The sequence below is a fragment of the Coenobita brevimanus genome, chromosome 28 (genome assembly GCF_032717465.1).
Source record: "Coenobita brevimanus isolate Jiangsu-jjx chromosome 28, ASM3271746v2, whole genome shotgun sequence".
Lineage (NCBI taxonomy): Eukaryota > Metazoa > Arthropoda > Malacostraca > Decapoda > Coenobitidae > Coenobita > Coenobita brevimanus.
Genome location: NC_136981.1, coordinates 19,639,698 through 19,665,653, shown reverse-complemented (window position 1 = coordinate 19,665,653; position 25,956 = coordinate 19,639,698).

The window sequence follows — 25,956 nt, the reverse complement described above, 5'->3', positions numbered from 1 at the left end:
CATTTGGAGATTCTCTTGCGGCAAACACAACGAATGGAAGACCTTTATCCCAGTCTTTCTGATGTTCCAAACAGTATTTCTTGAGCATCGATTTGAGTGTTTGATGATATCTCTCCAACGCTCCTTGGGTCTGGGGATGGTAAGCTGAAGACGTGATCTGGGTGATGCCCAACTCTTTCAGAGACTGCTTGAAAACATTTGACATGAAATTACTTCCCCGGTCTGACTGTACCTCCTTGGGCAGACCAAACTTGGTGAAGAACCCTAGCATTTCCTTAACCACATTCTTTGCTGAGATATTTCTAAGTGGAATGGCTTCAGGATAACGAGTAGCCATATCAATCAGGGTCAACACATAAGAAAATCCTGAAGAAGTCTTAGGAAGAGGGCCCACAATATCCACCAACACACGGGTGAACGGCGCCTCAAAAGGAGGAATGGGAACGAGAGGTGCAACCTTTTCGGTCTGATTACACTTCCCCACAATTTGACAGGTGTGAAAAGACTTACAATACCAGGAAACATCCCTGAAGATACCTGGCCAGTAGAAGTGTTTCAAAATGCGTGCCACAGTCTTCCTCACTCCAAGGTGTCCTGCCAATCTGGAATCATGAGCCACTCTAATGATATCCTGCCTACAAACACGAGGGATGACAACTTGATGTACAACCTCCCATTCACAGTCGGCTGATGCTGTTGGGGGTCTCCACTTCCTCATAAGTACTCCTGACTTTATATAATAACAAGTAGAAGCACCAGCTGACTCTTCCTCACTGCAAGCAGAGTTAGCTAGACCTTTCAACTCAGGGTCAGCAACCTGCAACTCAACCAACTCTTGACGAGACAAATTATCAACACTACGGGGTACTGCCTCATCTGGTAAGTGGTCCAAATTAGCAAGAAAAGTGTCAGCTAGGATAACATCATCATCATCATTATCCTCTAAATCACCAGTAACTTTAGACTTAGCCCTAGTGACAGCACATGCAGGGAACACATCAGGGACATCACAATCCTGGGACGCAGCAACTGGCTCATTAGACAACTGAGGAGCTGGACACACTTGACTTTCACCAATATCATTTCCAAGTAAGAAAGTTACACCTGACATTGGAAGTGTCTCAACCAACCCAACCATAACGGAACCATTAACAAAACCAGACCCTAAATTCACTCTGCACAGAGGGACAGAGAAGTAATTATTCCCTACACCTTGTAAGATTACAGTTTCATCAGAGGAATTAACATTAGAGCCTACAACACTGGTCAGCATAAGGGATTGGCAAGCACCTGTATCACGATATATTTTAACTGATTTCCTGTCATTACTGTCCAGAGGACTGACAAAACCATCAGACAAGAAATTAGCACATGAACTCTTGAGAGTGTCACCCACGTTACTGCTCAAAAGAGGAGCTCCATCATGAGAATTTAAGTTACCCCTCAAAGCAGGTTCAGTTAACTCAGTTAAAGAATTCTAGGAACTCTCAAGAGTGGACACTAGACCAATTGACTGAATATTTAAAGACTCCTTTTTGTTCACATCACGCTGTCTCCTGAAAGATTTCTCCGTAGTATGACCAAGCTTACTACAATAAGTACATTTACTTTTCTGAAATCTAGAGGTGGAGCTGGTATTTACTTCCTGGGAAACATCATCTTTATTCTCTTTCTTGTTACCTGTACTCTGAGTAGAGGCAACGTACTTACTCTCAGCTTTCCCTTTTTCTCTAGAATATCTCTTGTGAGTGAGAACATATTCATCAGCTAAAACTGCAGCCTCAGACAAATTATCTATTCTTTTCTCATCAAGATATAGGCTTACATCTTTATAAATACACCTCTTGAAGTCCTCCAGCAAAATCATCTGCTTAAATTTACCAAAATCAGAATCCACATTCTTAGAATTTAACCACTGCTCTAACAGATCTTCTTTGATTTTTGCATACTTAACATGGGATTGCTTATCTTGCTTATAAGTTGTCCTAAATTTTACTCTATAAGCTTCAGGAACAAGCTCATAGGCCTTAAGAATCAAGCTCTTAACTACATCATAATCATCAGATTGATCCTGAGGCAAAGATGCATAAGTTACTTGAGCTTTACCGGTGAGAACAGTTTGAAGGAGTACTGGCCAATACCTTTTGGGCCAATTAAAACCTGTAGCTACCCTCTAAAACAACCGAAAATACTTTGTTAAATCAGATTCATTAAAAGGAGGGACAAGTTTAACATTTTTAGCCACATCAAAATCATCAGAGCTAGATGGTCCAGTTCCACCTTGTTTCATGCGATACTCATGGTCTGCCTGAATCCTGGCAAGTTCAACTTGTGCGTGTATCTGTGCCTCCTGAATACGAGCCTCCGCCTCCTTACCACGAGATTCCTGCGGGGCTAGGTGTAACTTAGCTAATTCAATCTGCGTTTGCTCATTTGGAGGAGTTACATTAAACAAGCTTTCATTAATCATGTCAACAATTTGATCTTTAGAATGATGAGAGCGAACAGCAATTCCCAATTGTTGAGCAACAAGCTTAAGTTCATTCTTTGTTCTGTTTTCTACATCACACACTGTTTGCACATTTGACAAAAAATCTTTGGCTTCATCAAGTGTAGAAATAGTAGACATCATGAATAAATCACAGTCACAAAATATCAAACAATATCCTTATGATAATATCCTGAATATCCTGATAAGAGGTCGCCAAATTTATGTTACGGAACAGAGAAAGATAATGTACACTTTAAGTGAGAATACTAAAAATCACTACTGTCCCGTAAAGTTCCAGGTTCAAAACAAAGAGTTAGGTAAAATTACAAGTTAAAGTTTAATGCTCAAACTACCAACAAAACATTCAGGACTCATAAGGATAATGTAATAGCAAAAAACAGGTTAAATATATGGTTAACTGCAATAGCCTCTATTAACACGAAATTAGCAAGAATAAATATATCTAAGTCAGCCCTGATAAAATGAAAATACACTGGGTAATGCTCAGTTAATGCAAGATAAATTATTACAGATACAAAATATTATCAAAAATGACTGACAAAAAGAACATTTACATAAATCACAAAAAACCTCACTAGGCCTAAGAATTAACCCTATGCTACACAGCACAAGAAAAAATGCAACAACAGTTATACTCAAATTACACAGCTGCTAGATGGTTGGAGACTTCCTGAGCACTCACAACAATAACTGTACAGGGGAGGACAGAGATGTGAACAAAATGAGGAGCAGATCTAAGTGGCAATTAATGTAGAGACTGAGCTCATTATATAGGGGCCAGCAGAGCTTGATACAACTTGTAAGAAGGACGCGCAAATGAAGCCATGGGGACAAAGAGTTGACAATCCCGCACTGAACAACAGAAAGGACGACTTACTCTACTATAACGGTAGAAGGGGGGACTGAGGCAGAACACGCTCGTGATCAAACAGGCAGCACACTGTACGTTAGAATTACACAAAGGATGATGAAATCATAGGCTATGTAACAATAGATATATATAGATATACATAGATAGATGGATATATATATATATATATATATATATATATATATTATGAAACAGTAAGACCAACTAAATAATTCTATTATATTAAGGGGTTAGTCGTAGTGTACGGGTTTAAAGTCCTTTCTGCAATAGGCATTTCTTATTTCAGCTAACACTCTATGTTATCAACATAATGCCATAAAGCAGCAGGCATAACAAGAAATGCAGGGGTCAGATTCATCCATAGCCATTGCAGTTGATCTCAGCTTTCTTTAAACGTTTATGGGTCAACCTGAACATTGGAAACTGAGCATAGTACTTTGATCTCTTAATTTCTTGTTTTTGCCCAGTGTTGAAGGAAAGCTCAAAATACGAAGTTTAGGCAATAGGTTAGTCTCCAGTTATTATGTCAGAGCATAATATACTTCATAGTGAAGTATGCCGAAAAGACAAAATGACCTTATATATTGTGACTATAGTTGCAACTGTAACTGCAATTAACAGAAACTTCTCTCAATGAATAATTACATAATTACCTCCGACAATAAGGTTATGTATTTACCCTTGTCCGCTTGTTTGTTTGTTTGTTTGTGAGCAAGATTACACAAAAACTTCTTGACGGATTTCCACGAAACTTGGTAGAAGAATGGGCCTTGGCCAAGAATTAACTTCATTAAATTTCAGTTCGGATCCGGATAAAGGTGCGGATCCAGGATTTTTTTTTTCACTTTCTTTTACATTGCGAGATAGGGCGTTTATCGACATTTTCGTAAATAATCCATGTTGGCCCTTGGCGGAGGTATGCGCTCTACTGAGTGCCATTCTAGTTATGAATGTATCAGTAAAGAATTATTATAAGCAACTGTCTGCAGAGCCCATACAAGAGAAAATAGTGTTCACCATTATTTCATTATATCAAAACAGACATTCCCCCCAGGTTTTTGAAGAAAAGATAGTTAAGGAGAACATCGGTGTCACTACTTTTGTTGATTTAGATCCTATAGTTGCAGAAATTTTGTGGAACGGAGAGAAACTATAACATAGACACATGACATAACCTAAACAAAAAAGCGGGAAAAATAATTGAATTGTATGTGTGTGTGTGTGTGTGTGTGTGTGTGTGTGTGTGCGTGTGTGTGTGTGTGTGTGTGTGTGTGTGTGTGTGTGTGTGTGTGTGTGTGTGTGTGTTGATACGTCATTCTTTTTGTATCTGACAGCATTTTGTAGAGCTCATTGCTGACAAAAATGGAGTCTAGAATTATTCAGCAATTACTTAAGCCTACTTCCCTAACGAACTTGGCGCTATGCTGACAACATCAGACTCTTGCTGTAGAGCAGAGCATAGTGGAGTTAGGAGAAAAAAACCATTACTCTTATAATGCGTCAGCTTATAAAGTTTAAAATGGAAATTATCTGAGTTTTAGCTACTTTTTTTGACGTTGTGAGATGTCAGGGGAAGTGCCGTCTAATATTTCGATGTGACAGACTTCATATGGTATATTAATATAGCTTATCATTGAGCGTCTTGGCTGTTAAATTAACGTCATGACGTGGAAGAAACGTAGTAAAACTCTGACCTTGTGTAATTCAGTCCATCCATACTACAAGTAAAATGGTCAGAGGACAGTTATAGCCATGCACAACAGTTTAGGGTATACTCCCCTCTGTGGTATAACATGGTGTAGAAACCTCCAGCCACCATTTGAGATCAAACCCATTGTTCAGCAGGGCCATTAGTTAAACCAGAGCACTGCAGTCATGAGACCATCAAGCTGGACCAAGCTTTTGATTTGGTTTACGAGGTAAAATCATCCCTGAAACCTGGAACATAGGATTCGATGCTGGTTGGAAAGCGCAGTACTGTACCTGATGTGGCTTGGCTCACTCAAATTAGGTATTTCGTGTCGAACTGGCTCGAATCAAATCTCCTTGGTTTTTACTATGTGCATGCAAGGAGAGCAATGAACCATGGAAGAGTGCAGACATGCTGATCCTGCTAGTGCTGCAACCTCTCCTGCTGCTGCTCACGACCCGTTGAGGGGGGCAGACAACAGGCCTCGGCCTTCTACAGCCCAGTCGAAGATCAGAGGTGCCGTGGTGTGGTTTAACGTTCGGGCGGAATACGATTTTATCAAATGCCAGGACACTGACGTTGATATTTTCATTCACCCTCAGGCGATCGCTAAACCAAATCCACGGCATCTCCAGCACTCCCTTGGCAATGGTGAGACAGTGGAGTTTTCCCTCATCGGAACACCCAAGGGTCCTGAGGCTAGGGACGTCACTGGACAGGGAGGGGCTGCCGTGCAGGGCTCGGCTTATGCACGGCAGCGTCCCACGGTTTGGCGGCTCCTGCCCAGGGATCAGGGGTGTCCAGAGGAGGTAAGCACCGTTGTCAAGATGTGCAGCACGATGGCGAAGACTTTTTGTGGGGGTGATAAGGGGGCCTTGTGTGTTCTTCCTAGGATCTTCAAGGAGAAAGGGCTGCCTAACCTAATCATCCGCGAGTGCTTCGTCCACGATGTGCATACAGTCCCTTGCTGACAGGAGCGTCGGGCTTACTGGCCAGACTCCGAGGAAGTGGCTTAGGCTGGAGGCCCCCCTCAACTGAAGGACAGCCTTTCGGGTTAATGACCCGGCCTCGGACCCGACCAACGTTACGACCATGGTGGAAGGCACCAGCCGCCAGCAATGTCTGCAGAGGAACGGGACTCAACTGACACCGCCTCCATGGCCGAGGAAGCGTCAACCGGCTCCTCGGCCGAGGAGGAAGTCAGTGAGTCCCCCCCTCCTCATACAGACGAGGGCACCCCATCTCGCCCTCCAATTGTCGACCTTATGGATCAGCTAGACATAGCCTCCTATAGACACCTCCTGGCTCTCAGCGCTCACACCCGGTCGTACCAGTTTGGAGCAACGACATACTCCACCCTTGACGATCTGCTCCAGGCTGCCGACCGAGGTGAGAACATAAGACTAGTGCTGATTGTCAGGGGGGAGAAGGTGTGTCTAGCCAACCTTAGAGCCTTTTACCATATGCTTCCCCCCCGGCTGGCCCCCTAGATCGACGGTGTTGTGCAGCGAGGGAGTGGCTTGACCTTTTTCCATCAGTCCTGGCTGGCCTAATACCCCGCACTGAAGGTGATGGCCATTAACCTCCAAGAAAAAAAAAAGTACATGCAAAATTTCAGAATGATGCACCATCTATATATTTGAAAAAGAAAAGAGAAAGCAAGCAAGAAAGAAAGAAAGAAAATGGTACTAAAACTTTGACATAAGTATTATAAACATGTAATATTTTTGTCCATATTATGATAGTATTCGCTATTTAGCCTCACCCCCTCTCACTGAGGATACAGGTAGGACCAGGCTGTAGTATTTCAGTGACCTAAAGTTTATTACGAGCATGTGAGCGATGTTTACTCTCAGTTACATTTGGAAATGAGTGGCCCGGTCCGGCCCGACCCGACCGTCAAGCTAAGCAGAAGCTAATAACTTTACTTCTGTGTGAAGCAAAGTTGAAATTCTTTCTGCATGTGATACACTTATTCATTATTATTATTTTTATTTTTCAACTGAAATCTCATCCTGAAAGGCGTAGGAATCCCTTGAAATCTCAAGTATTACAAGAGAATGTTTGGCTCTAATCGGTGAATGCCTCAATTACGAAATCAAATTTAAAAAGATTTTCCGTAGCAACACTTTTTTTTTTTTTGTCATTGTCAGCTCCTGCAATTAAATATCGGGAATTCCGCCAATAATTTTAAATTAGCGTTTTTGTTATGCTTTGACGGTGCAATCACCAAGGGAAAACACCCTTTTTCTGGCTCTAATGATCGCACCAGTAGCATATTTTACATTGTTCTTTACCATCATGAAGAAATAATGTATCAGAGCGAACTTGTGATAACATGGCTCCCGCTCGGTCATCACGTGCTCACAAGGCGCACTTTATTGGCTCTATATGCGACTTTTTATAAGTACTGGTATTAATAATCAGACAGGTGGCCAAACTCGTTTGTTTCATAAGCATGCTGGTATGAAATCCCAGGAAGATATAAATAAAAATTCAGTTAAATTCAGGCATGATTATACGTCTATTGCGTGCTTCATATTAACTGTGTGTGTGTGTGTGTGTGTGTGTGTGTGTGTGTGTGTGTGTGTGTGTGTGTGTGTGTGAATTTATGCAATTAAAATAACGTAAGCATATGAGTACATTATGCAACACGAATCACCAAATACTGAAAAACTGCAAATACGGCAGTTTTGACAAATAAGGCACAGTAGCACATCCATCATGACTGCATCATGCGTGAAGCCAGGGAACGAGTGGCATGAAGCCAGTCTGATGTCAGATGCTAAAATCGCGTTTTTGTCATCCAAGCCATCTTCGGTGAAACCAAGCTGCCCCGTTTTTGTCGGCCAAAGTAATACGAAGCCGGCCCAAACGTTTGTCATTGAAACCAAGACCGTCTTCGTATCTCACCAAAGCGTGGTAGGGAGCAGTCTTGGTGTAGCTTGGGGAGAGTGACAATGGCCAGTAAGGACACGTAAATGATAAATATCCTGAAATAGCAATATGTACATAAAATTAGGGTGCAGGTGGCTAATATTAACGACATATAGAGCCAGTTCAGCACAAATAATGGCTACATGTAAGTTGCATATTCGTCAAAGTTGCTTCGGCGAACCCCTCTATTTACTTTACGATCGGCATGTAATTTTTCAGTTCTACATATCCTGGACTGTTTTTGCGGACAGAAACCAAGCATCCCAAGACGCGCTTAGAGTCCCAAGCTCCAGCTCAAACGACAAAAACACAGCTTAACCCGTCACGTCCCGAGGCTTTCCGCACCTCCGACATCCCCCAGTCCCGAGGTATTTTCGAATTTTTTTTTTTTGGCTAAAACCTTCGCTTTTGGTGAGAAACATCGAAAATTCATAGAGAAATCGCTCACCTGAGGTTTAAAGTGCCCAATCCAGGTAGGAGTACCTCCTTACCTGACTGGGTTTTCTAACAGGCTGGCACCAAAGAAAACGAGTTCTATGGGAGGGTAACTATTTTATCCACTCATAAACGGTACTTATTTATTTACTTGGTACGAATGTATATGTAGTATGAGAGTATATTGGTTTTCAAGCAGTAATAAAGGCATTATAAGCATTGTTTCACTCACTAACTAATCACCATACCTGACCTATTTTTGCCACACTACCTGATCATTATTTCTGGCTGTTTCTTCTTCTAATGCTATGTAAACATTGTCCTCCACATTGTCATGGATTGGGGAATCACTCTGGCCCTGAATAACTTTACTAGCCAGGTCACTGGTAACAGGTCCTTTGCCAAGACAATGTCGTGAGGGGGGAGGGGGGAGGTTATGCAGTGTAAGGCATTGTCCCTGCTTGGTATCTTGTACAGGAATAGAGGAAGGTGTCCCGTGTATACATACGAAAAATCACGTGCGAAAATTGAAAATTGTGCAAATTAGCGACCTTGCAATTGCACGACGTACTGGTACGTCGCCGGGACTGGCAAATGCAAATCGTGGTGACGTACCCATACGTCGTCGGGACGGGGCGGGTTAAGTATGAGACAGGAACAAGACAACACAAAGGACTACCGACAGACACCTGTCTGGTTGAAGCCAGGCTATCCCATCCTGCGCTAAGCGGCACGTGATTAACTTGTCCTGGAAAAAAAGAAAAAGTGTAGCTTGCAGGGATTACCATTTGATGTGGAACGAAAGGGATGCATGAATGGAAATGAGAGAAAAAAAAAAAAGGACGGCAGAAGGAAAAAGAGATGGGAGAAGAACTGAGGAGAGAGAAGGGATGGGAAGAAAATAGAAGGGCGGAGAGGAAGAAAGAAAAAAAAGGCGAGAAGAGACGAACAGCAGAAACCTTGTTAGTTTGGTTACTGGATGCCAGTAAATGTGTTTGCTGATGTTGTTTTTGTTGTTGCCCCAGGGTTATCAGAACTAAGTCCAGCTGACCAGGTTAAAGGTGCCCTTCCTCTGCAGTTCACCTTCATCCTTTTAGGGAAGTAGCTGATGGACGTTTGTAGAAATTGGTTACAGTCATAATATTCAGACACACAAAAAGGCATCACTTTCCAGCACGCGCCACTAAAAATGGTTGATGGTGCAGTATGCTTCAAATACATTAAGGCCAAAGCAAGTGGAAGAGGAGAACTGAGAGCAAAAATGCAGAAAAGGAGGAAGGTTAAATTAGAAGGAAAATGAAAGAAAAAGGCATGCAGACAGAAGTTGAGGAAATAAATAGAGGCCAACATGAAAGAAGAGGAGAGGTACAAAGAAAAGCAAATGGCAACTGATGAAAAGATCAATGAGGGAGAAAAAGAAAGAATGGAGGACAACAGAATGAGCAGAAGTAGACAGAGAGAATAAAAGTAGGATGAAAGAAAGAGGAACAGGGCACTATGGGGGAAAAAGCAATGTAAATGTGAATAAGGTGGCGGACAGGGAACTCTAGGAAAAAAGAGCTCCGCAAGTGGGGTGGAAGGATAAGAGGAATATAGAAAAGGAAATAAGAAAGGTAATGAACAGAGAAAAATGGAAAGCAAGCACGAGGGTATCACGGTCTGAAAATGACATGGCAGTGGGAGAGAATGATTAAAAATAATAGCAAAATGGAGGAACTGAAAATTTTACGAAAGAGAATCATGCAACACTGGCAGAGAGAGAGAGAGAGAGAGAGAGAGAGACTGAACTGAGCAAGAGGGGGATTTAGGTCAGCAAGAGGGAAGGGGGAATCTTATGAGATGAGATGGAAAGTAATTTACTCCACCTTGTATTGGAAAACTGTTAATAGTGTTACATCCCCGACACACGCTGCCACAGGCTCCAACAACAGACGGTCAGTATGGGAAGGACGTTGCCTAGTGAGTACTTCTTCCTACTGTATGATCAGCCTTTCGGTGCACAGCACACAAGATCAGCCCAGGAGTTGTAAATAAACACTGGCTTCTTAAGTTCACTGTCTTTATTTTCCAAATAATTACACATAATGCTTGCCAACTTCACTATTTTCACAAGCATCGAAGATACACAAACTTCACCAGCTGCACTGACACTTAATGCTTGCCAACAACACTTCACTATTCTCACAAGCACCGAAGATACACAAACTGCAATGACACTGAACTAAACTCAAACTTCACTGAAAACTGACTGAACTGCTCTAGTCTCTTTCCCATCCTTATACAGCCTTGCATTACTCTCGAAGTTTCTACTATACTCTAGCACCTACAGTTTCCAAATCAGGGACATCCAAAACATGCCAGAGTTTTCTTACATTACTTAACATTCTAAATTATCTGGTATACAAACTGAGATAAGATTACATATTTTAACAAACAGTCACATAAATAAAACATTAGAGAGAAAGGAGCACAAAAATAAATGTATAACTTATAAAATAGCTACGCTCGCAATAGCAGGCCAACTGGCAACTCTGACACGTACAGTAAAATACCAGAAACATCGAGAATCTTCCAGACTACCTAACCAGCAAAATCTCGCTTCTCAACAATAGGAAGCCCATCCACACATGGACGGTCTACACTACACGGGTGACCCTGGATCAGCAACCATCGGCCACATCTGGCCAGACAAAGTTTAAAAGCTTGGCGCCATGGTGCCATTTTGAGAATTCCGCTCACCATCTAGGTAGCCTCTCCTCTTGGGTTGTACTTTCGATTCAAGGTGCGTCTGCGTTGCTCGTGTTTTTTATTTCTCTAATATAATGAAAAAGGCCACATGTGGCCATGGTTGCAAACAATGGTGATATGGTGTTGTTAATGGTATGTTTTTAATGCTTTGGTATTTTTTTCTAGGCATTAACGGGACCATCAAGGGGGATGTCTGGAACCAGCGTATGCCTTGTCGGAAACCCTTGAGAAGGCTGCATCAAAATTTTAGCCAGATATGTAATGATAAGTGTAATTTTGACAGGTTTTTAGTGCCTTTAGAAAAAAATTTACTATAAAAAAACTTCCATACTTTTTTATTTTTATTTGTGCCAACATTTTCATTAGTCTTTACTCTACATGTGATAAAATTTTCATAAATGTGCAATGCATATAAGTATGTTTTTTTTTTAGGTCCCAAATCTGGCCACATGTGGCCGGTGGTTGCTGATAGCATTAGTTGGGCATGGTTGCTGATCCAGGGCAGTTTCATCCAATGAGATATATTTGCTTTACGCTTCCAACCACCAGACAATGTTGTTGATTCATGTAACACGGTTAGAAAGAGTCTGTATAAGCCCCTTCATAACTTGATAATCTTCCAAAGGCTAACCCACTGCAGCCCTACCAATTTTTCACCAATGACCTCCTCCTCCAATCCCGACTGATTTTGGATTTTTGGGGGCTCAACCCTTCGTTTTTTATGAGAAACAACGGTAAATCACAAAATAAGTGCTCTGTACAGGTGACCCTCCCCACACCTGGTACCGTCTTCTCTGGAGCCCCACTGTTGCTGTCCCGTTTTCCATGGTAGCAGTAACTATTGCAAACCATTCAGAATAGGTAGATATTTGTTCACTTGGTACGAATTTATATGTAGTACAAGAATATATTGGTTTTCACACAATAATATAGGTGATATAAGCATTGTTTCACTCACTGAACACATGAACATACCGCACCTTCCTTGGCGATGTTACCTCCTCATCACTTTTGCTCGTTTCTTCCTCTGGTGCCATGCAATCTTTGTCCTCCACATTGTCATCGACTGGGGAATCACTCTCGCCTTGAATTTCATACAGTGGCGCAACATGTCTTTCCTGGTCAGGTCACTGCTAGCATGTGAGTTGCCGAGACAATAGCATGCGGGGGGGGGGGTCACCTGGGATCAGGCAGTGTCGCCACCTAGTGGCGGGTAGAGGATGGTCTCCTGCATATGCCTACCAAAAATCATACGCAAAACATGAAAAATGTGCAAATGACAGAGCACACAATTGCAAAACGTACCAGTTTGTCGTTGTGTTTAGTGTGGAAAAACGTTGTGACGTACCCATACCCTGAAGGGATGCGGCGGTTTAATGAAATCGGTAGAAGGTAACAAAATGTTCTAAAAATACATCATAAAATTATAAGGGTGAGTCTCTGTAAGGGGGTATCACATGGTACGTCGTATGAGGTGTACCGAAGAAACGAGGGTAAATCAGAGCAAATCATGTTAAGTGTTGACAGTATCCTTGTCTAGCTTGGAATCTGTTTGGATTGATTCTTCTCTATCATATGAGGTACAAAAGAGTGTGACAAGTAAGCAGCTCAACAGAGAATATTTCATGTTTTAGCACTGACCATCTAACTCATCATAGCATACAGGAGTATGATATTTTAATGTAAATATAACTAATTATGAAAGCCTTAACCCCTTAACTGGGGGGCGTATTTTTGTGATGCTCTGGAGCAAGGGATCATACCGGGGGGCGTCACTTTTGTGATTCTGTGTTATTTTGAATTCGCCCAAGCTTTCAAGTGGTGGATTGTATCATCTATCAGTACTACCAGTGTCCAGCTATACTCAGTTCTGTTAATGTCATCTGTACTCTCATCCACTATTGACAATTTAGCCATTTTTCCCCTGTCCTTGACTCCCCTCCTTACCTCCCCTCCAATACCCTCTCCTCCTGCCTGCCCAGCTGCGCTGCGCTACACAAATCCTGAACGGATTTTTCCACTCATTTTATCCATTGAAATGTGCCCTATGCCCTATTCTTATACAAAATAATATATAAAAGAAAGAGAAAAGGTAATTGATACTGCCATACATCTGGAATGGGCTAATTATCACCTGGCAACACACCACATGCACTCGTTCGCTAATTTTCCTTGTTTATTTCCCCTTGAAATATACCGTATGACCTATTCTCGTAACAAAAATATATACAAGAAAGGAAGGGAGAAGCCTTAGTGGTATTCACATTCACCTGGAACTACCTAATTTATTATGTACTGTCTAGATTTCCTGCCAATCATTTAATAGCATATAAATTAGTAGCTGTCACCACGCTGACATAGTCAACCCTTCCCTGCCCCTAGGCCACATCATTCAGTTTTCTGTCGTCTTTCAAGGTGAAGCCACGTCAGATTCGCGCCTGTCCAATTCCGCCGCTATTTAGTCCCCTGCAAAGGGCCCTGTGACCTCTACCCCTACTAAACCTCATGTGGGAAGGGGTAAAGGGCTAAATGACTCTGCTGTGGATCGTGAACTGGTTAATTTATCAATGATAATGATGGACAGTGACTATGATCTTTCTGTTGACTCTAAAACAGTGCAAGTGGAAATGTAAAATAATGTGTAAATAGCACGTGAAAGCAATGAATGCAAATATAATTGAACAGTGGAAAATAGCTGTATAAGTTACTGCAAGTGACAGTGCATAACATAGTGTAAATAAAATAGAAATGTAAATAATGTAAATGAAATAGAGAATGTAAATAGAACTGTAAATAATCAGTAATATAAGAATACGAGTATAAATACTTGGAGTATTGAAAGTGAAAGTGAAAGCTTTGCTCTAGCTTGTATAAATACTTGCAGTAATGAAAGTGAAAGCTTCGTTCTCTACACTAGTTTACTGAACGAGAAAGTGAATGCCTGGAGTGAAAATAAACTACTAGTACTGAAAGAAACTTATGGATAAATACTGTATATATAAATAAGTGTAATAAAGCACTTGGAATATAAAGTGTGAATGTGTTTATAAATAATAAATGACAGCTCCGCCTCAGAATACCATCAGGGACCGAGCACGGGTGGAAAGCTCGTATGCGCACGTAATTTACATTGCTTTCACAGTGTTTTTTTTTTTTTGGAATATGGATTCCAAACTTTTGAAATTCATAAAATAGTGTTTGTAGTTATAATATCAGGCAGTGGTAACCATAATATGGGGTATCGGGAAATGTAAAGTGGAGACTTCGTTACCCAACTTCAGAAGTCCCCAGAAGTCCTACAGTAGTTGACAAAGGCTCAACAAACATCCCAGGAGGCTGCTGAAGGTATGTGCCATAGGCTTTTTTAATTATAATATTCTAGGACTAATAACTGATTTTTGGCAAATATTTTTACAAAGTCAGTTGGAGCATGATTATCCCCGCAGAACGCTCACAGAACACTCCTGACATGCCCGCTGATAAGAGGTAAGGATTTTATTTCATAAGTTGATGAAAACTGTGATGATGTCGATGAAATAATCATGTGTTTACATTTCGGAACTCTGCAGCGAGACGCACTACATGAGATGCACACAACACAGGAAAGCAGTACCTCTGTGCCATACAATATCTTCAGCACCCACACAGCTTCTTCAGTGAAAATATGATGGTGTCTCTCTACTCATGAGCCATTCTCGACTCCACAGCTGCTTTCTCATGGTTGTAGCTGCCTCCTCCTCCTCCTCTTCTTCCTCAAGAGCGACCACTGCGAGGGCCATAGCAGCAACTGCTCTCACCTCTAGAAACCCTGAGAAAGCCATATTAACCGATGGGGTCCCTGGACAATTCCATCTGTTTGTATACAGTGTTGCTGCTGCATCTCTACCGAGTCAACGATCGCCTTCTCCAGTGACCTTGTCTGGGTACAGGCGAGACAGGCACTGGCAACAGTGTGAGAAGAAGCATCCTAGCTGTCAATACGAACAACGTGTGTGATTAGGTCTGTGCCTGGTTCTGTGGAGATGGAACTTTTCCTTGGCAAACCTCATACGAGGTACCGTGTGATACTGCCTTTACAACTCACCACTGTACATGGTTATGAAAGAGACAGAGTTGGCTGAACACATCTTGCTTATGAGGATCTGCTTCCACAGCAGATAATATGTGCTTTATCTAAAGAAAAAAGTGGAAGAAAAGACTGACTGATAATCTTGAGTGATAATGATCTGTCTGCTTGCCAGGGTTGGAAAAAATCAAACATTTTTTAGGTATAAAAAATCGATTTCTTTTATTTAAATCGGATTTTTAAAAATTTAAATCAGATTTTTTACAAATCTATGATTTTTTTTTCCAACCCAGTTTGTGCCTTTGGGAATTCTGTCAAAGGAGTACCATACTGGGTCTTTTTTCATCCTACTTGCTCCAATGCGTCCATTAGGCATGATTATATATCACTGTTCACATGAACAGACTTACAAAATTGAAAATAATGTGAATGGGCAGTGGGTGTAGGGCAGCGCACCACAGGCTAGCACTTGGTATGAGACGGTTACTGACACTGTCAGATACTGAAGACAGTTGCCAACATGTCTTTTATATTTTGTCAAGTTAGGATCATTATCATTAGATTGTATTATGTTACTGTGTATTTAAAGAAGAGTTTAGTTCATTTGTCAGATTAGGATCATAATCATTAGACTGAATCATGTTACTGTGGATTTAAAGCAGAGTTTAGTTCCTATGTTAACGCTGAGTATAATCACATTTATTGTTATTATCAAAGAGCCTTCTTTCCTATGTTTGTTTTTTTATATTTGCCTTGTAACAAATGGCAGTCACTGGTGCCTGACTTGACCAAGATCAGTACAGGAAGAGTACAGGCCAAGCAGACTCCATGCATATGTACAGTACAGATCCATCACATTCTGTCTTCCTCATTTTTACTGTATTTATATTTAAAAAAAATCCATTTTGATTTAAATCATGATTATTTTCACTCTGATTTAAATCGATTTAAATCACATGATCTAAATCATTTGATTTAAATCATAACAACCCTGCTGCTTGGATCCCTCCACCTCAACGACGGGCGCGTAGCACCCGTTTACCAACAAACTCTCATCCCTTTTCTGTCCAACTCTCTAATACAACAGTTAACCGTTACTCCTAGTCCTTCATTAATGCAACAGGTCAACTCTGGAACTGTCTTCCTCTGTCTGTATTTCCTTCTCCCTGTGATCTCCAGTCTTTCAAACGCAGTGTGTCCAGGCATCTCAAAATGAACGGATCTTGAATTTGGCTCTCTTTTGTATTGTTTTTTTTTTTTTCTTGGAAGGAACAGGTTTGCGGGCTCCTGGCCTTTGGTTCCTTTTTGCTTTCATTAAAAAAAAAAAAAAAATAAAAGTGGTGGAAATCGCCATCTGGAAGACTGGAGCGAGTAGAATGATGGAGAAATTTAATTTCTCTAACTAAATGCGACCCTAGTAGGTACTGATATAAGAGAAATATGTATTTTCTTGCTTAGGCAACTACCCTCACAATCTTTTCAATTGTCAGGGCAGTCAACCACATTTATGCAATCAAATGACAAGCAGATATTCTCAATTTTTTTTTGTCTGATTTAAATTTCTTTTGTTTCTTTGCGTTTCCACTTTCCGTTAGTTTGTCGTCAGTATGTTGGCACACATTCGTAAAATTTATAATTCTTAATGATGGGTTTTGTTGTCAGATCCCCACCTATAAGCGTGCTACAATGGTCCTCCTTTATGGTTAGCAGAATGCGCTCTGATCTCCTTGGGGATTCCTAGATTGACAAGCAGAAGTGTTATATAGCACACACACACACACACACACACACACACACACACACACACACACACACACACACACACACACACACGTGAATTCATACCCATGTATATTGTGATAATATATCTCATGTCTCTCACGCATTCCTATTAAGTAATCCTTGGACTTTCTTGCCAACGATATCATAAATCTCCCCATCCCTCTCCCCTCACATTACTCACGCACTCTCGTTCTCCTTCATCATTTTCTTTACTTCTCCTTCCTACTGACCTGTGCATCTCATATCTCACCTGAATTTTCCCTCGTACCCCGCTTGTTTTTCCACGTCTCACAGCTTTCTTTTCATCATTCATGTGTCCTCACGCTCCATATCAAGGCTTTTAGCTTCCTACACCCCATGGCTTCTCTCCCTTCGCCTTCTGAACTGTCTCTTTCACTCTCACCAATCTTCCCACGTCTCACTTCTTCCGCCTCATGTGTTCTTTGGGTCTATTTTATTTTGTTTTATCCTTTCAATCTTAGCATCTCTTTCTGCATCTCCATTTCCTAGTGATCACATTTAGCTCTCTTCTTTTTGTCTTCGTCTTCTTCGTTTTTCTTCCACAGCACCTTCGTCAAAACTCCCACGCGTGCTGAGGTCTGTCAGTGTCCCTTGTCCCCTATCCTTTCATACGCAGTCTCTTCTCTCACACAATTTGCCGGCCAAACATCCCAAATCCCTTTAAATACCTTGGGCATTTTTCCATGTTTCGAACTTTCTGCTTACTCATTCCATCTTTATTTCAGTTACTGGATAAAAATGGTGACTGTGCAGAGGTGCAGACAGACACACTGTTAGGCATTCAGGAGTTATTGTAAAGTATACGACTTTTAAAAAGGTTAGTCGCAGATATTTTTATACTTTGTTAGAAAAAAGATTTAACTCTTCACTCAGAGTAATATATTTTAACCTTCACACCTCGGGAAGTTTCCCAGTGGCAAGTAATTAGTCATACACTTTCCAGGGTAAGATGCTGTACTTAAGTAGTTTTAGGGCTGAGGTGAATAAAATTTTCCGGCGGAATTCTAAAATATGAACAGGCGCCTTCATATTGAAATGGAGATTATATATGACCACTTCCGGCCGAAAGAGTTCTGTTCTTAACAGAATACTGCTATCTGTCGGTATCCCGTGGAAAAAAATTAAATTTTTGTCGGATCATCTTCAGATATATAAGAATACATAGTGAAAATATGAAAATGATGATTAACTGCCCATATGGTCAAATGAGGACATGAAAATGAGCAATTTTGAGGAAATCTGAAAACAGAGCACATTTCACAAAATAATTCTGACACTCCAGTAAAAGTAATAAATATGGTTACTGCATGCACATGACCTAATATGATGTAAATGACAGGAAAAAAAAAAAAACTCAGTGTTTTATCTTGCAGACTGTTTGAGTAAGAAGCTCTCAAAGGGAGTGACGTTTTGTTACCCTTTTGAAATTTTGGCCATTTTCACAGCCTTGTAGGATGAAAAGTACATTAGGTACACCTGATAAGATTACCTTTTTTGAATTCTAAAGAAAAACTTAGTCCTAGCCACGATGTTTCAAAGCTGTACATGCCATATCAAAGGAGCTATGAATGTCGGAAGTTGGGCCAAAAAGCTCATTCGGCAAAATGCTGATAATAATAATAATAATAATAATAATAATAATTTCAAAGGGCTGTAGTTTCAAAACTATTAGAGATTCAGTTTGATTTCTCTATAAATTTGGTGCAGGAGCACCTGTGATTATTATTATTATTATTATTATTATTATTATTATTATTATTATTAATATTTTAGGGGAATCTAAGAGGGGGACCTGGGACCCTGTGGGTGATTTGATATAAACTTCTTTAGCCTTTCAGACAAGAACTCACTCTTAAGTTGCAGAAAATTGTCCAGTAGCAGTTAAAAATAGTTAATATTTTTCACCTAATGAAACGATTACTTGTGATTTTCAAAAGCCAATATAGGATGGGAAATCACTAGAAGAATAAAAACAGTTTCTGAGAGCAAGGCAAGCCACTCCTAAGCTGAACGAAATCGTCTGGAGGTATTGGGAATGAAGTAGTTAAAACCCATTTCTATTATAACGCCCATGGCAATAATTTCATCATACCTGTACGCAGCTATGCTAAACGTATGGCCAGTCCTAAATGGAGAGGCTATAAATAAAACTCATTAACTCTTTCGCTGCATGACCGCGTGGATGTAAAGAGAGTAATGCTTTAAAAAAAAAAAAAAAAAAAAAAATTACGTGTTGAGTGGTAAGATGTCTCACGTCCTAAGCGGGGTAAGATGAATATTAATGAAATCCGCTTATGTTTGCAAGGATGAAATAAGAGAGAGAGAGAGCAGATTGCAAAAGCCTGAGAAGTGGCAAAAGCCTGAGAAGTGGCACAAGCTCCAATAACTGCTAACAACACTAACTCTGCCTCTCCATTTACTTTCCACTCCTCTTCCATCCGTCCATCCGTCTGTTTTGGCCACCAGTCTAACTTAGCCCCCTCACTACTGTGACGTAAATAAGGTAGGAAATTAAAAGAAATGAAGGCGATCAGCTTAGATAATAGTAATGGGTAGTGGTGACCACATGAATATGAATTATTGGTTGGGAGGTAATTAGTTCTCCGTCGATTATTCTGAACTACAAATAGTTTATTTCATTTATTACGCATAGGCTTCAGTGACTCACTCTCAACTGAATTAACCAGTTGGCTTGAGTAGAGTACTAGAACTGCCCGGACCGTGATAAGGTTAATGATGACATTATTAACACTCTTGGCCTCAGTATACTACTTCCTCTTAGTTGAACAATATGTTAGCTGAAAAAAATATTATAGCAGTCCCTATTGCCAGATAGGTAATTCTCCGTCCAGTCATTTATCCATCCACTTTCTGTTGATCTGTTCACCTTTTTTTATCCATTTTCTAGAGTGTTATCCGCCCATTCATCCACCTGCAACCCAACCTTGAGCTCATACACCCACCTTCAGTCGTGTCTGTTTATCTTTTCTTCCACTCATTCATCCACCTCATCACCATTTTTAGCCCTCAGTCCGTCTGTCCTTCTGCTTGTCCGCCTGACTAACTATACAATATGCCGTCTTTCCATTAACTCATTTAACTCTCTCATGGTGGGTCCAGATTTAAAATTCTCTTCCACCTAACGCCAGAGTTAGTGCAGCTGAGAGTGGGCTCATCGGAATGTGTTAGAATTACTGTTTTTAGTTTTATCATATATAATAAAATTCGTGTTTGAATTTCAGAATGTGAAGTTGAAGGTTGTCTTTTTTTTTTCTTTTTTTTTTTCTGGCTCTGTGGTTCCATTGGCTTTTATTGTACGATGCCACGATCAAGTTCTATAATCAAACAGTCACTTTTACCTACTTTTCTTCTATTCATTCACTCGCTCCCGGTGTTCAACTTTTCGCCGATCTGTGTGTCCAACTGCCCAGCCAGCCGTTGTTCCTTCATTCGTATAATCTCTTTATCAAGAGGTCTTTTTTTTTCTTTCTTTATCTGGATTCAGATAGAGCTTACGGACTGGAAGAGTCTGTTACAGCCTCTTTTAACCCTTTTACGAACAGGGATCATTCTTTAGTGAATAAAATCGTCCAGTGTCAGCTTGATTAAGATGAAGTAATACGTCAACGTAGTGAAGGATATAATTTATTTATTTAACCATGAACTCGCATCCATTCCCAATTTATCGCTCTACCTTTTATATCTCATTTTCTGCCTATTCATTATTTTCCTTATTTTGTATGTCTACTCAGCCAACCATGGCTTCATTAATTTCATACTTCAAATATAATTATTGTTATTATTTCACTCACTCCTACAGACACTGAGTTACTCATCCAAACTAACCGTCGATTCACTGTCTGCTATTAATGTCTTACATTCCACCAGCCACTGTGTTCATCAGTCACATAATGTAGTCACTCACCCAGCTTCCACCTCTCTCTCTCTCTCTCTCTCTCTCTCTCTCTCTCTCTCTCTCTCTCTCTCTCTCTCTCAGTGACTTATCAACCACTAAATTCACCAACCAGTTACCTAACTCTTCTGTATCAATCTTTTTAAACTATCCATTAAAGCTTATATACTCAAGCGCATACGTCTATCCATCCGCTCAGCCATATCTCCAACTATCCATGTAAGTCGCTTCACCTCCGTTCTTTTTTTTTTTTTTTCCCTCCCTCTACTCCTCATTGTCGTCTTTTAATTCTGTTTTCTCCCTTCTCCCTCATCCTTCCCCCCCTCTTCATTCCTTCATTCTCCCTCTTTTCACATCTCCACCCGTATCACTATCTTTCCATTTCATCCTTCTTTCACCTTTGTCCCGTTCTCCCATCCTTCACTCTCCCTTCCCGTCGCTGTCCCGTCTTTCCCTCACACCCGCATCTACCCTGAACTCCTACCATCTCTCAGTCTTTTCCCTCTGCCTTCTCTTTTTCACCATCTTACCACTTTCTTTTCCCCATCTGCCTTTTCTTTTCCCGTAATCACCCAGTTCCACCAATCTCCCCATTTTTACCTGTTTCTAATTTCTCATTTCCCATATAACCCACCCCCCCTGTCTTCCTCTGTCCTTCTCACATTTCTCTGCCCCTCCCCTTATTTCTACGGTTCCTACGCCCTTCCCCCTACATTCAATCCCTCAACCTCCAGGAAATGACTGACAATTTCTTAAAAGGTTTCTTTATGGCATGCACACTGGTCAACAAAAATTAGATTACTTCATGGATCTGAATTGAAATGGTCAGATTCTAGGGTAATCGAAGGTGCTGAACTCGAATATGGCATCAGTAAGGACGTATCAGGTCCGATTCTTGAAAACCAGTATATCGGTGTATTTTGCTCACAGGATGTGACTCACATTTGTTTGTTTAGTTCCGTCAATGAAATTTGTATTTTTGTTGCAGGTTACATATATTGTTTCCACTTCTGTTCTTGCAGAAATTTTCAATCACTTTGACAGGGGTGAAAGATGGAACGCCGCAAATGTGTAAACGATCCTGACCGTTTCTGTTACATTTGTGAAGTGTTCACCCCGGAAAGCTTCAAGAAACCAACCACGAAGGCTGTGCGAGTGAACTAGAACAGCTACTTGAAACGTCCGTTGGGCGACCAAGACAAGAAATGGGCGCCTCACATAGCGTGTAGGTCCTGTGTCAATCACATGAGTGAATGGATGCATGGAAAACGAAGTTCGGGTTTGCCATTCGCAGTACCAATGGTGTGGCGAGAGCCCAAAGACCACAGCAACGACTGCTACATCTGTCACACGAACATTAAAGGAATAACTGTCAAGACACGAGCCAAAGCGCAGTACCTCAATATCGCTTCTGCACTCTGACCAGTGCCACACAGCGCAGAACTACCGGTTCCAAACCCTCATGGTGAACACGAACTAAGCAGTGAATTTGATTCCAGCCATAGCCCCATATGGATGATTACCAGGACGACTCAGGAAACATTGGGCCCATACCATTCGACCAGGGAGCCTTTCATGATCTCATAAGGGACCTTGATTTGTCTAAAGAAAAGGCAGAGCTCCTGGGATCATGACTGGAGCAGCGTAACCTGTTGGAAGATGGAGGCGCATCACTACAGTGCGTCATCAGCATAGACAACCGTCTGCATTTTCCAAAATGGCAAACAACCTTTGCTATTGTGATGACGCGGTGTTTCTCATGCAGCAACTCTGCAAGTCTGAACCATACATGCTGGATGATAGGAGGCTGTTTGTAGAGTCAGGAAAAGACACTCTGAAAGCACTCCTCCTACACAACGGGAGTCGGCTTCCATCCGTGCTAGTAGCACACTCGATGATCGAGAGCTATGAAACTATGAAGATTATGCTTTCCTTTATCGAGTATGAGAAGCATCAGTGGAAAATATGTGCGGACCTCAAAGTGATCAGTCTACTTCTGGGTCTTCAGAGCGGTTACACAAAGCACATGTGCTTTCTCTGCTTGTGGAACAGTGAAGCTATTGTCGAGCATTATGTAATTAAAGAATGGCTGGCAAGACCAAAAGATACGCCCAGAACGTTTAACTGTCATCACAAACCTCTTGTGGATCCAGAAAACATATTCTTGCCTCCACTGCATCACAAGCTGGGCTTGGCAAAAAATTTCGTAAAAGCCATGGATCAAACAGGTAATGGGTTTCAATACTTGTCTATGAAGATCGGTGACGTGGTATCCGAAGCCAAGTTGAAAGCAAGGGTCTTGAATGGTTCTCAGATTCCGCATTCAGGTTAATGATGGTGACTTCTTCAAGGCATTAAACCCGCTAGAGAGGGACACATGGGAATCATTCGTGAATGTCCCACAGAACTACCTTGGAAACCATCGTGCAGACAACTACGAAGAAATTGTGGCAGGCATGTTACGGAGTTAGCGAACTCTGGGCTCACGGATGTCCTTTAAGATTCATTTCGTTCACTCTCACCTCGTTTTCTTTCCAAATAACCTCGGAGACATCAGTGACGAGCACGGTGAAAGGTTTCACCAAGACATTGCTATAATGGAGAGTAAATATCAAGGCCGATTCAGTCAATACATGATGGGAAACTATTGCTGGATTCTACAACATGAAGGTAGTCAGCCGAACAAGCGGAAAAGCATAGTGCAGAAGTATTTTTAAAACTTCATCACTTGCTAATAAAATGTGCATTGGATTTCCATATTTTTGTATCATGAATCATCACAATATTATGTGTGTGTGCCCCAGTATATGTTACAAGGTTGACTGAGACGAATTATGCCACATTGAATATGTTTTCAGTCTGATATTCAAGAAACCTGGCCAGATAGCGCAAAATGAATATCAGATTTGAAATCAATGTTATCCAAATAGTCAGGGACATATACTTACTAATGAGAACCATTTTGGCTGTTGACCAATGAATTTTAAGTCACATCTTTTCCCATTCATTCCACCAGCTCTTCCTTCAGTTTTCAACCACTTCTTTCTCTTCCTCCATCTTCAGAATCCCACAGTCACATCTCGCAAACTCCAGCAACTGACCGATAATCTTTCACGAAGTCACAGCGGCCATCACAACTTTCCAGTATGACTCCCCAGCATTACAAATTTCCAAGTCTCGCATCGCCCCTTGTGTTCCGTCCCTTCACCCTTTTTCTTCATCACTCCTCCAGTCCTCGTCTTTCCTAGACTTCCGTTCTTACCCTTTCATCTCTCATTCCCCTCATCTCTTCTGTCATCTCTCTTCTTTCATCTCCTTCCAGTCTACAGTATAACCCTATCTCCCATCAATCCCTTCCTCAGTCATTCAGTTGTCCCCTTGTCTTCCCTCATTGCTTCACTTTCTTCCAATATCCATCTTCTCTCATTCACTCATCCTCCTGTCTTCCCTCAACCATCACATCTTTTCCTCATTTCCCCACACATATCTTGACTTCTCCACACCCCCCTCCTCCCACAATTTTTTCCCCATTCCCCAATTCTTCCTCCAGTCCTCTTCCTTCTTTCCTCCACTAGTCCAAAACCATTCCTCACGCCAAATCTCACTCGGTAAAAAAAAAAAAAAAAAAAAAAATCCTTCATCAAGTCTCTGCCGGCATCACAGCTTTCAAGGAATACTTCTCAACTTTGATCATGAGGGAAAGAAACCATTTCTTTTTAACTTCCTTTCTTTGCCCTTTTTTTTTTTTTTTTTTCATTCTCTGAGCCATTAGTAAAACAGACAGCTGAAAGCCAAATAAGAGCTCTGCGCCGACTTAGATGTGGTTTCAGAGTGTAATAGGATACTTGTATGCCGGAAAATTATTGTTCGGAATTTTAATAAAGCTTTTTTTTATTATCGTACCAGGAAAAGAGACTGTAGAGTGAATGATAGTTGTTGCTGAGTGATCTGATTGCCTACTAGACTGCATGTGCGACTAGCCCGCTGAGTGCCAGGATAATTCTTAATTTAGTACAGATCATCTACTTTATCCTGCATAATATACCACAATGCGTTCATATCAGCATAAAGATTAATCTATAGGTGAACTGGGGAGAAATATACTGTATGATAATTATGAGCTTTAACAAAAATTGCTATAAACTCCAGCAGCTGGCTTAATATATAAACCTGTGACTGTCAAAAAAGAAGGAACAGGAAACATGCTCAGGAAGAGAGATGGGGAAAAACGTTTTGAAATGGGGAAGGGAAAACCGACTAGCAGAAACAGACAGGACATAAAGACAGAGATAGGCAGGGAAACGAAGGATGGAGGCAGGGACTAAGACTGGAGTAAAACGAAGCATCTGGCAATGGCTGACTGTGGAACAGTTCTGGCAAGCTCTGGTCAGAGTTTCCAGGTGATTCCGACGTCACCCTGACAATATCACTCACCGGCTGAATACGTCCCTTACTGGGAGTGGATAGGATGCTCTTGTCATTTAACTACAATCACTATATATATATATATATATATATATATATATATATATATATATTTATATATATATATATATATATATATATATATGTGTGTGTGTGTGTGTGTGTGTGTGTGTGTGTGTGTGTGTGTGTGTGTGTGTGTGTGTAAGAAAATAAGTAATGATTATTGTCATTAACAGTACATAATCTATACAGTAAGCATCATATAGAACAATAAAGTCACGGTCTGTCGAGCCGAAGATCTTCGGTAGACAAAATTTAGTTAATACTGCGTACTGTAATTGGTACAGACAGATTATATATACCATATATATACAACTACATCATATTGTGGTATGCAGTATACTTAGATGCACATATACATGCAAATGGATAAACCAGTGAAGACACTGAAATGCTCATACATATACCGATATACATATGTATATTTATCATCCTATAGCACTGTGTTTTGTCGAATTAAGTAGGCTAATTCCTTACTCTTTTTTTTTTTTTTTTT